This window comes from Euphorbia lathyris, chromosome 1 (genome assembly GCF_963576675.1).
Source record: "Euphorbia lathyris chromosome 1, ddEupLath1.1, whole genome shotgun sequence".
Lineage (NCBI taxonomy): Eukaryota > Viridiplantae > Streptophyta > Magnoliopsida > Malpighiales > Euphorbiaceae > Euphorbia > Euphorbia lathyris.
Window position 1 is genome coordinate 50,318,612 of NC_088910.1, and position 12,776 is coordinate 50,331,387.

Consider the following 12,776-nt stretch of genomic DNA (forward strand, 5'->3'; position numbering starts at 1 on the left):
TACAAATCATTTAAGAAAACGATTCAAAACTCTATTATTTACGATTAAAAGCTATTTTAATTACAAGGTTCGCTTAATCCGTCGTTGGAACGGACTAAGGTTTTAAAACATGATGTTTTAAGAAATGGTTTAAAAATGTCAAGAAAACGTTATTTACACTTTAGGAATATCTAGAAAACTTTAAGTTTAAATAAGCAAATTAAACTCTCTTTTTGTGATTTTACTTTCCCCTTTTCACTCAATTAACCTTTAACATTATTATAATTACAACAATAAACCAATTAAACCAAAATTCACCAAGTAAAACACATTTGGAATATATACATATATACAAGAATAAAATAGAAATACATATATACATAGTTTTATCTAAAAATAGGGATATATCTATAGATGAAAATAAGTAAGAAATATTATATGATATAACAAAGAAAGTGAAAAAGAATACTAAATATAATACTTTTTTATTCTAATTCAAAATATGTAAAAACAATGAACCAAGTTTATAAATGGGAAGAATAACATTTAATCTCCAAAATAGTTTTACCCAATGATAACTAACATAATTCAAATGAGCCAAAAACCATATATATATACATATATACTACTTTATAATATTAAATCCAAACGAATTAAATTTCAACATGAAATAAATAAATATATAGTACATAATAAATAGTTATAGGATTAAAAAATAATTTTTATAAACATATTACACAATAATATACATATATATACAAGTAGAAATGTCAAAAAGTGGGGAAAGGAGGGTAAAAATGGTGATTTTCGGTTTCCAGCAGATTACCGACGGAAAATCCGTCGCCAATCTGCTGTTAGTGACAGAAAAGGTAGAATTACAGCAGCACTCCAAAACTTTCCAGATTCGTTCGAAAGCTTTAAATTAAATCTAATTCAATCGTTTTGGATCTCCGAACTATCAAAAATGGATCATAGTCTATAACGGAGTTTCCTAAAACGACGTTTTTATTTTAAAACGTTATTCGAAAATATCTTTTCAAAACTTATAATTACAACGTTTTTAATACCCGAACTACCTTTTAATCGGATCATGGTTCGTATTGGAATATTAAAACGAGGTTTTTCATTTTAAAACAAAACCGAATTTTTATTTAACACGGGATAAATAAATACGAAGAATTAAATAAAACGCGATAAATAAATGAATAACTAAATAAATAAAATTATAACATAAAGATAAATAAAGAAAATAAAATAAATGAAATAAATAAAACGAGTCTAGTCCTCGGATAATACCTCAAGCTCGGTATTGACGGTTGAAGTCGGTTGATCCCACGAATCGTGCTTTTCCGATGTTTTTGTGTTTTTGGTAAAATTTTAACTTTTAGGAAATTTGGAATTTTTAGGAAAAAAAATGTTTTTTCCCAAAAAAAAGATTTTCTCTCTCTAAAAATGTTTAGAGTGAGAAGCTCCTCCCAAAAAGTCCTCCTCGAATGCATGGGGATCCGTGCCTTATATAGGCAAACGGATCCCCGGAACTTTGGGCGACGCGCGAAGAAAATTGGGCGTCGCCCAAAGTCAGTTGGGCGAACGCCCAAGCTAGTTGGGCGAACGCCCAACTATTGTTGGGCGTACGCCCAACTTCAGTTGGGCGCGCGCCCAACCAGCGCTGGGCGCGCGTGCCCAACTGACGTTGGGCGTTCGCCCGACCATCGTCGGGCGTCCGCCCAACGTCGCTGGGCGCTCGCCCAGCGGCTGCCGGGCGCGCCCGCCCAGCGGCCGTCGGGCAGGCGCCCGCGCTGTCGGGCGTGCACGCCCCACGGTTGTCGAGCGCGCGCTCCGTGCTGCCAGGCATGCGCGCCCAACGGACGTCGAGCGTGCGCCCCGCGCTGCCGGGCGCGCGTCCAACTGTCGTCGGACACGTGTCGGCTGCCGCTAGGTGCTCGCACCACGTCGCTGAGCACTCGCGAGCCGTCCACTTGACGACCGCGACTCACATTAATTTTTCTTTTCTTATTATATATTTTTGTTTTAAAACTTCCGGAATCAACCGCTTCGACCGTCTTGTTTACAGGTTTTCGTCACAGGTCCTCCGACTCGGTGTCTACAGTTGCCCCTACTTTCCTATTTTGACAGTGATGTGTGTGTTTTGAAAACGTTTTTTGCTAACGCAAGACATGCAACGTAAAACATATAAAAGTAAGAGACACGTAAAGAGTAGGAGGAAGAATACCTGACCTTTGCGCTGCGCGTTCCGGCGTCGTTCTCGATCCTTTCTGTCCTTGCCTTTGAATCGGCCGCCGGCGGATGTTCTTCTTACGGACCCTAGCCTAAGTTGACTGCGGGTAAAAATGGCTCAAAAGCCACCTTGGTGCACGACCGCGAGTAAGATGGCTGAAAAGCGACCCTGTTCTACGACCCGGGGGGAAATGGCTCAAAAGCAACCTTGGTCTACGACCGGGGGGGAAGTGGCTCAAAAGCAACCCTGGTCCACGACCGCGGGTAAAATGGCTCAAAAGCAACCCTGGTCCACGACCGTGGGTAAAAATGGCTCAAAAGCAACCCTGGTCCACGACCGCGGGTAAAATGGCTCAAAAGCGACCCCGATTCACGACCGGGGTAAAATGGCTCAAAAGCAACCCTGGTCCACGACCGCGGGTAAAATGGCTCAAAAGCAACCCTGGTCCACGACCGCGGGTAAAATGGCTCAAAAGCGACCCTAGTCTACGACTGTGGGTAAAATGGCTCAAAAGCAACCCTGGTCCACGACCGCGGGTAAAATGGCTCAAAAGCGACCCTATTCTACGACTGTGGGTAAAATGGCTCAAAAGCAACCCTGGTCCACGACCGCGGGTAAAACGGCTCAAAAGCAAAGGTTCTTTCTGACAATTCTGAATTCTTTTAAAACACCGTTGTCTGTATTTTCTCACTGGAGCTAGTGTCTTGGAGGTTTGAATGGTTCGATAGGAACGTCTTTTTAGTCCGGAATGATTCAAACTAACAATTATTTTTCTGTTGACTGTCGTCTGTATTTTGACTGGTGCCGCTGTTCTGTAAAAATCGACTGTCGTCTGGAGTTCTATCTTGATATTATCGGTCACTGTTTGGCAGAAACGTAGGCTGAAACGGACTGCAAATCGGAGGTCTGTGCACCTGGTAAATAATTATTTACTTTTTACCTTTATGTCACATCGTACCTTTTTCAATATTTACGGGAATGCCATTCCCCTTTCCTATATAAGGTGGTGGGGTTTCATTTCAACCCCACACCTTCTCTCTCTTCTCTCTCTCTCTAACTTTTGATTTGGATTATTCTCGGGATGGATTTGTATCAACATGATGGCACGAAGGGCATGGAGGAGGGTTTCGTGAACCTTACTACAATGGACCCTTTTCAGGACCCCACATCTCATCTGAGCCGGACCCGCTATAACCAGGTAAGTACTTTCTTACTTCCTCGTCTTTTGACTAAATTTCTAGGCTTTAGTAACTCTACTTTGAACATGATTTGCATGCTAACCCCTAGGTTGCCTTAGAAGACCTTAGTTAGAAAACATGAATTTCTTTGCTTGCAAGTAACACTTTATTTGTCTTTTTGGAAGAATGCGAACTATATGCATGTGAATAGTAAACATACGAGCAATGCATGCCAACAGTAAAAACGTGAATAGCACGTGAATAGTGAAAATGTGAATAGTGCACGTGAATAGTAAAAATGTGAATAGTGCACGTGAATAGTAAAAACGTGAATAGTAAAAACGTGAATAATGAAAACGTGAATAATGCACGTGAATAGTAAAAACGTGAATAGTGCACGTGAATAGTAAAAACGTGAATAGTGAAAACTTGACTAATGCACATGAATAGTACAACTTGAATAATTCTCTTTTCCAATGCGGACGAGAGCAGATCAAAGAATAATGAATTAATCAAATCCTATGCAAACAACCCTAAGGGAGAGATTTCACAAAATGACGGTCCAAATTGACAAGATGTTTCTAGGTTAGATTTGACCGAAAGAATAGCTAGATTAACGTGCTTTCATCAGATGCCAGCCTAGGAACAACATTTAAACTTACCTGTTCCGTTCTTTCTAGTTCATCGACATTTCCGGGACTACGGCAGATATTCATGTGTGGTATTCCATGCTAGGCGCCGCGGCGAGAGCCCGTGTGCGAGAGTTGGGCTTTGAGCCTTTTATTTTAGCGCTGTCCCGCGCCAACGGGGTGTGCGACCGTTTCGGCCTACGGGCCTTATGCGAGAGATGGGTTGACTCGACCCACACCTTCCATCTCTCGTTCGGGGAGATGACGATCTCGCCTCGCGACTTCTCTTTACTGACCGGGCTGTGGGGGAGTGGTACTCCGGTTCCCTTCTCTTTTGATACGATGCGTCCACGGGTTGACCGTGCTAGATGGCTGCTTTGATCGGGCCGGGAGTTTATACGAGTGTCAAATCTACCTCGGCGAAGTTCATCACTACCTCGAGGCTTTTAAGTCGTAGGGACTTTTGTGGGACCGACGACACTGATCTGGCTGTCCGCAGCTTCCTGATATATGCTTTAGGCGAGATGATCTTCCGCACCAAGAGCGGGACCATACATGCGGGTCTTATTCAGGCCTTCAGTGATTTGGACGCGGTGGCATCTTACGATTGGGCAGGAGCGGGTCTAGCTTACCTGTACAAGTTTCTGGATTTGACTTGCCGGAAGCGCAAGGACTTCGGTGGTTACACTTTTGCTCTTCTGGTACGTGGTTCATCCTTAACCTACTCCTTTTATCTTTTTCGCGCCTTCTGTTCATAACCTTTGTTCTTACAAGCAGGTTTGGGCCTACAAGAGGCAGATTCTTCCCAGCGAGCGTCGGCGTAGGCCACGGGTAGTGACGCCCCCACTTATGGCTCGGTGGTTCATGTCGGGGGCCGTGTCCCCTATTTATCGACATTATTGAGCGCGAGGGATGCCCCAGCGGTGGCGATGGAGGTGGACCCCGTGGCGGACGTGTTTTCAGGGGAGGCTATTGCCGCGGTCTTCGGTCAGGAGGTGGTTCCAGTGAGTGTTTCGGCCTATTTATTTTTATTTACGAGATAGTTAGTGGTATTTACTGTGCCTTTGCTTGCAGGTGGGTTCGTGGAGGAGTGCCCACATGTCGGATTTCTTCGATGATGCCTGTGCTCAGGCGTCTACGAGCGAGCCGCCCTATTATGTCGGCGAGTCCTCCGGCGCCGCCCGACAGGAGAGGTCCCCTCTAGGCGTACCCGTCCCGGACTTCGGGAGGGATTTTGCGACTGTTTGTTATGACGAGTCCGGGATGGCCTATGCCGGTGTCGAGATGGCTCCTCCCGTCTTTACGTCGAGGATACCATTTGATCCCTCAGACGCTCTCCAGACTTCGAGGGAGACTTGCACTGATTATGTGGGGCTATCTGGTTACCTCCGAGATCGACTCAGCTTGCGCTGTGCTGACCATCTGGTAAGTATCCTCATTTTATTTTAGTGTAGTGGAATGTATGCATATATGTATGTATGATTTCTATTCTTGCCAGTATTTCTTCTTTCCTTTTTTTTTATATCTTTTTTTTTTCAGAGTGATCTTCACACACATGAGCGGAGATGGAGCGAGTCGGTGCGGGAGGCCGATGCCAGGGTTGGCCAGGTCTACCGGGAGAGGAACGACTACTGGTCAGGGGTGATGCGGACAGAGACCGATGGACGTCTCGCTGTCGAGGAGAGGGCACGGGAGGAGACTGCCGGACGCCTTGCCGCTGAGGAGAGAGTGCGAGTTGCCGAGGAGAGACTTCGAGTCGTCGAGGAGACCCTATCTGCGGAGCGGGCGTCGCATCTGAGGGACTTCGAGGCCCACTGGGATTTCCCTCCTTATTAGGCTTATCATGTATAGTTTCGTAGCTTTTATTAGAATTACCCCGATGTATAGCTTGTGTATAGGGAGTGGGGTGGATAGTATGTAGGCTTTTTATTGTGAAAAGAAAGGTAAGAAATGTATAACTCATGATTCGTATTACCATGCATTCAGTAGATTATAACGATTCCAATCATTCTCTTCAAATATATTCATGCCTTTATTTATTTACAAACAACAGAAATACTTAGCATCTTATACATTATTTTTATAATTGCTCAAGATATAACTACCGTTACCAGGACCTGCCTTTTTTCGGTTTTCAGATCCTAGCAATTTTTTGTCTCTCCTTTTACTATCCCGGAATTTTCAAATGAGTGCCCTTTCGGGTTTTCACCCATTGGGATGTCCCTTATTGTTGCATAGGCCGCCCTTTGCGGGTTTTCGACCTATCGGGATTTTTTTTTTTTTTTACGAAAAGTATTTCTTAAGCCTATCCAGATTGGTAGGTTCGGAGAACTCCATGCCATCTATAGTAGTTAACTTCACCGCTCCTTTGCTTCGTATCTTCTTCACGAAGAACGGCCCTTCCCAGTTTGGCCTAAACTTGCCCCTCGGGTCGGTGTGCGTCACACGGATCTGTTTTAGCACCATATCCCCTTCTTTGATAGGGCTGGCCTTGACCTTTTTGTTGAAGGCTTGGGCCATCCTTCGCTGATATAATTGCACATGGTAAAGGGCCTCCATCCTTTTCTCGTCCACCAATGCTAACTGTTCATACCGCTTCTTCACCCATTCCGTCTCGGGAATCTCTGCTTCTACTGCGATTCTCAATGATCGCTTTTCAACCTCAATCGGGAGAACAGCTTCTGCACCGTATACCAAGGAGAACGGCGTTGCCCCAGTTGACGTTCTAACTGTCGTGCGATAAGCCCATAAAGCGAGCGGAAGCTGTTCGTGCCAGTTCCGATGCGATTCTATTGTCTTTACGAGAATCCTTTTAAAGTTCTTATTAGCTGCCTCAACTGCGCCATTAGCTTGTGGACGATACGGAGAAGATCTGTGATGTTCAATACAGTACTCTCGGAAGAGACTCCTCACTTCCCCTTGAAAGTGGACCCCGTTATCTGTGATTATGTGATGAGGCACTCCGAATCTGGTGATTAAGTGTTTTTCGATGAACTTCCTCATCTGCTTGGACCCCAACTTGCCGAACGACTCTGCCTCTACCCACTTGGTGAAGTAATCAATGGCAACTGCGATGAATTTGTGTCCATTTGACGCGTTAGGTCTCACCTCACCGATGATGTCAATGCCCCAAGCTGCAAACGGCCAAATGGGCGCTAACACGTGCAGTTCCATAGCCGGTAAATGATTATAATCTCCGTGGATTTGACAATCATGGCATTTCTTCGCATATTCGTTACAATCTCTTTCCATGGTGAGCCAATAGAAGCCTTGCCTTATGATTTTCTTTGCTAACACTGCTCCTCCCATATGGGCCCCGCAAATTCCTGAGTGTACTGACTCCATTGCTTCGCGGGCTTCTCCCGCATCCAAACACCTCAGCTGTAAACCATCGGCGTGCCTTTTGTAAAGCAAGTCGTTATGGATGACGAACTACTGAGCCAACCTTCTAATCACGGCCTGGTCCCTATGTTCCGATTCTGCCGGGTATGTTCCACTCTTCATGAAGTTTACGATATCGAAATACCATGGCTTTATATCTGCCCCTAATAGCATTACGTCTTCGTAGCACGGTTTGTGAGATCTCTTCAATACCAAAGGCTTCGAGGCCAGGTTCCGAGGGTTGTCCCAAACTCACACCAAAGTGGCCAAAGCATCCGCTGCCTGGTTCTGTGCCCGAGGAATATGATAAAAACGACATTCATTGAATCTTAGTGCCAATCCTTCTAGCCGGTCTAGGTATGGACGTAACCTTTCTTCCCTCACTTCCCATTTTCCTTGTGCCTGTTCGATGATCAGCTTTGAGTCGCCCCAGATTTCAACATATGATGCTCCTAGTGCTGCTAATGACTCCAAACCGTAGATGCACGCTTCATATTCGGCCATATTATTGGTGAGAGGAAAGGATAGCTTCTTTGCCATTGAATCCTTTCTCCTTCTGGTGAGATAAGTAGCACCCCTACTCTAGCTCCATTCGAATTAACTGCTCCATCGAAGAACATTTTCCATGGTATGACTTCTATTGCGTTCAAGTGCTCATCGGGGAAATCATAGTTTATCTCTTCCTCTTCTGCGTTCAGAGGTTGGTTGGCCAGAAATTCTGCTACGGCCCTCCCCTTGATAACCTTCTTCGTTACATATTCAATATCAAACTCGGACAAAAGCAATAACCATCGGGCTAGCTTCCCTGTTAAAGACGGAGTTCGGTACAGATACTTCACGGGATCCATTCGGGAAATAATGATCACTTTGTAAGATTGAAAATAGTGCCGTAGTTTCTTTGTTAGCCATACTACTGCCACGCACATCTTTTCGATCATGTTATACTTAAGCTCGTACTCCAGGAACTTCTTACTCAGATAATATACTGCGTGCTCCACGCCTGTGTCCCCTTCCTGGGCCAGCATTGCCCCAATAGATCGCTCCTCGATCGCCACATAGAGGAGAAGCGGTTTTCCCAGTTTAGGCGGTCTCAGAACTGGCGGATTAGACACATAGCTCCGAACACTCTCTAATGCTTGCTGGCACTTATCATTCCAAACCGTGGGTTGATCTTTCCGTAGCAGCTTTAAGATCGGCTCGCAGATCGCCGTGAGTCATGCTATGAACCGACTGATATACTGAACCTGTCCCAGAAATCCTCTCACTTCTTTCTCATTCTTTGGTGCCGGCATTTCCTGTATGGCATTCACTTTGTCGGGATCTACCTCAATTCCCTTGTTACTGATCAGATAGCCTAATATTTTCCCCGATGAAACGCCAAAGAAGCACTTCTTCGGGTTCAACCTCAGCTTGAATTCTGCAATTCGGGCCAAAAACTTCTCGAGTGCAGTGAAATGCCCCTCTCTTGTCTCCGACTTGACCATCATGTCATCCACATAAACTTCTACTTCCTTGTGTATCATATCATGGAACAGTGCTGTAGCCATTCGCTGGTAAGTTGCCCCGACATTTTTCAAACCAAACGGCATCACCCTATAGCAGTATGTTCCCCACTCAGTTGTGAACGAGGTTTTCGCTTTGTGTTTCTCAGCCATCTGAACTTGCATGTAGCCCATGAAACCGTCCACATTTGTGTGTAAGACGCTTGATGCTGCACTGTCGATCAACACGTCAATATGAGGCAACGCGAATTCATCTTTGGGGCACGCCTTGTTAAGATCTCTATAATCGACGCACATTCTCACTTTGCCGTCCTTCTTTGCGATGGGCACTACATTTGCGACCCAAGGGGGATAGTCGATTACTTCGATGAACCCTGCTTCTGACTGCTTCTTCACTTCCTCTCTGATCTTATCTGCCCATTCCGGTCTCATGCGTCGGAGTTTTTGCTTCACGGGCTTCGCGTTGGGGTATGTTGGAATACAGTGAGTTACGATTGATTGATCAATTCCTGACATGTCTTCATATGTCCAAGCAAACACTATTTCGTATTTTTTAATTATTCTCTCAAATTCTTTCCTCTCTTCAATAGTTAATTCTTGAGCAATTTGTATAAGTTTAGTATTTTCATCTGTGCCAAGATTGAAAGTTGACATTTCTATTGTATTGATTTCAAATGTAGGCATGTTATATGAATGAGAATGCATGGAATGATCACGATCAACATCAAGCAAGTAAGCAAAATCAGAATTCATTTCATTGATAGTGTTGGCGAGTACATCATTGGATTCAAATAAAGCAGTAATACAATTTTCATCATCAGGGTTCTCGGGTTTCTCATAAGCTTTGGAGGTACCGGGTTCATCCGCTGCTCCCACAGTTGCTTCAATAGTGATCACCTGCTCCTCGGCATTCAGGTCTAACATCATGATCTCCTCGACGAAGCAGCTTGCCTTTCCTTTGCCCCAGTCAGTCACATCATTGAAGATCTCAAAACCTGGCAGGATCCTTCCTTCGGTGCTAGTCCATGACTCGGGAGTCCCCGAATAAACCTTTCCGTGCCCCTCATTCATGAAATACTTCCTTAGGCCCACTTTTCCTTCATTACTTGCGTTGGACGGACCTCCCTGCTCATATCCTAAACCCCTCCGGGTTTTCTGACTCTTGAAGTCCGGAAATTCTGGCAACCCTTGATGGTGTGCTCCCAAGCCCATACCGGGGATGAAACCCCCCTTCATCATCTTCACCACGTCGGTGGTCATGCTAGACTCGTAGATCCCAGAAACTTGGAATCCGGAGAAAAGTTGAGGCTCAATTCCCAATGCCGCCACCGAGCTTAATTTTTCCGCTCTGATCGTCACTACCTCCTCCCCGAAGGGGAATTTGATCATTTGATGGAGCGTGGAGGGCACACCTCCCAACTTGTGGAACCATGGTTGTCCCAACAACACGGCGAAGGTTACCGGGATATCCAACACCGTGAACTCTGTTTCTTCCTCATGTGGCCCCACTTTCAGCTTAGCCTTAAAAACTCATTCGATGTGCCTACGGCTATCATCATAAGCCCTAATCATAGTTTCCGAGGCCGTCAGATCCCCTCTTTCTACTCCCAACTTAGATAAGAGTTTCAGCGGACAAACGTTAATCGCCGATCCATCATCGACCATCACACAGCTAGTCTTCTTCCCGTTAATCTCAGCTCGGATGTACAAAGGCTTGTTGTGAGCCTTCCCCTCTTCTGGGAGATCCTCGTCAGTAAACGTGATTTCGGTTTTCTTTCGAGCCATAATTGCCCCCACTAACGCTGCCGGCTCAGTATCGGTAGAAATAACCAAATTCTGCAGTTCTTTCATCAGATTTCCACGGTGGTACTTGGAATGGCATAGGACTTCCCACATCGTAGACTTAGCTTGTGTTTTCTTCAACTGCTCAAGGACTTGGTCATCTGGCTTAGGAGCCGATCCTTCTCCTATCTTAGTGTCCACCATAGGTGCCTTTCCCTCGGCCACTCGACCTGATCTTGTCATGACGGCGATTTCCGGCTCATCATCAGATTCATCCCAAATATTGATAGGAATCCTCCGATTAGCATCCTCCTTGTCCAAAGAACTTTCCCAAATGTCCACAATCATTAGATCCATTACGTGAGGGACGTTCGGATTCAAATAGAAGGGATCCGCTGATCCATAAAAAGCCCAGCCTATCAAATCATCATAATCCCGGAGGGACACTCTACTCATCCTTCTTGCCGCCAACGGAATAGCGCCTCTCTGTATGCACATAAGCTGCACCTTATCACTCATCGTTTCATGACACTGCTCATAGCGGTGCCTCCACCTCCTAGCATAATCCACGAATGGTTCCTCGGGGAATTGCCTGATCCTATCCAGATCCTCCAGGGATCCCGTCCATGGAACATACATCTCATATCTCGCCACAAAAGCGTTCCTAAGAGGTATCCAATGACCCATTTCCCCCTCTGATAGGCCCTGGTGCCACAACAAGGCTTCTCCCATTAGGGTTTCCGGGAAATGTTCATGTAATTCACATTGCGGGAACCCGGCGTCATACATATGGTTGCGGAATAACCTCGCATGCTCAACAGGATCTTGGTATCCACCATACCTAGGCATTGCCAATACTGCCTCGGGTGTTTCATAAGAGGGCGAGTCCGGGGTTTGCTCCGCCAGCATCCATATCGTATACTCTTTGATAAACCTCTTTGTCATTGCCGCCCAATCGGTCTTGACATGCATCGGAAGTGACATATACCACATCAATGGCTCACCCATCAGTGAATTACAAAACAAGCTGGTGATCTCTCCTTCATTAAAACCCAAAGGCCCCATGGCTGACAAGTAGAAGTGAAGATGTTCCATCGGATCCTTGTTGCCATTATACTTACTGACCCTCAGTAGCGGACGCTTGATAGGTACGATCTGCATCGCGAAGCGCTCTGCAATCCTGTCCTCAGCCCTTTGGTACTTTTCTAGAAATAAATCTGATAATCGATCCAATCATGCTTGCAAGAGTCGGGTAACGAGTGGAACCATCCCAAAGGCTCGCCTATCAGCGAATGGTGGAACCACTGAGCAATCTCGTCCACCCCGAAGGATTCAACAAACATATCGCGCATATATTCACGCAAGTTCACCTCGGGATTCTCTCCGCCACTAAACAGACCCAATTCTGGCACAATAGTCCGAGACGACCCTTCCCCGGTCTCTTCAGCACTATCTTTATCATACGGTGCTCCACCGTCCAACCCTTCATCCATCGGTTCACCCTCCTGTTCCTCGCCAAGGAAGGACACATATAGACCATTTCCTATATTGCCTTTTTCATCGGAGTCCAGCAACTCCTCTTCATTTTCCTCGAAGGATTCCATCACTACACTTTCTTTCAGACCGAATCCGATCATGCTCACTCTATGATTAGGCAATGGATTACGCCTAGTGGAAGGGTTTGCTGACGACGGATCAGCTATCTTCTTCTCCTCGATCAAATCTTGGATCTCGTGCTTCAACCTCTCACAGTTCTCAATAGTATGCCCATAACTGCTGTGGAATTCGCAGTATCCCCTAGCTTGTATCTGCGGGGAAGGTGGAACTCTGTTATAAGGAGTAAGAGCTTTCAGCAATCCCTTTTTCTGCAATCGTTCGAAAACTTTTGCGTAGGTTTGATCGAATTTGGCGAACTGCCTCTTTTCGATAGCATTAAGATCAAGCACTTTCACTGTTGCAGATTCTGCACTCGCACTTGGCCCTCCGGCACTATATCCAGACTTCGTCCACTTGGTATAAGCTTTCTTTGGTTCTCCGTCCCCCTCAACTGTCAAGGCGCAGCTATACATTTGGTTGAAATCGGTAA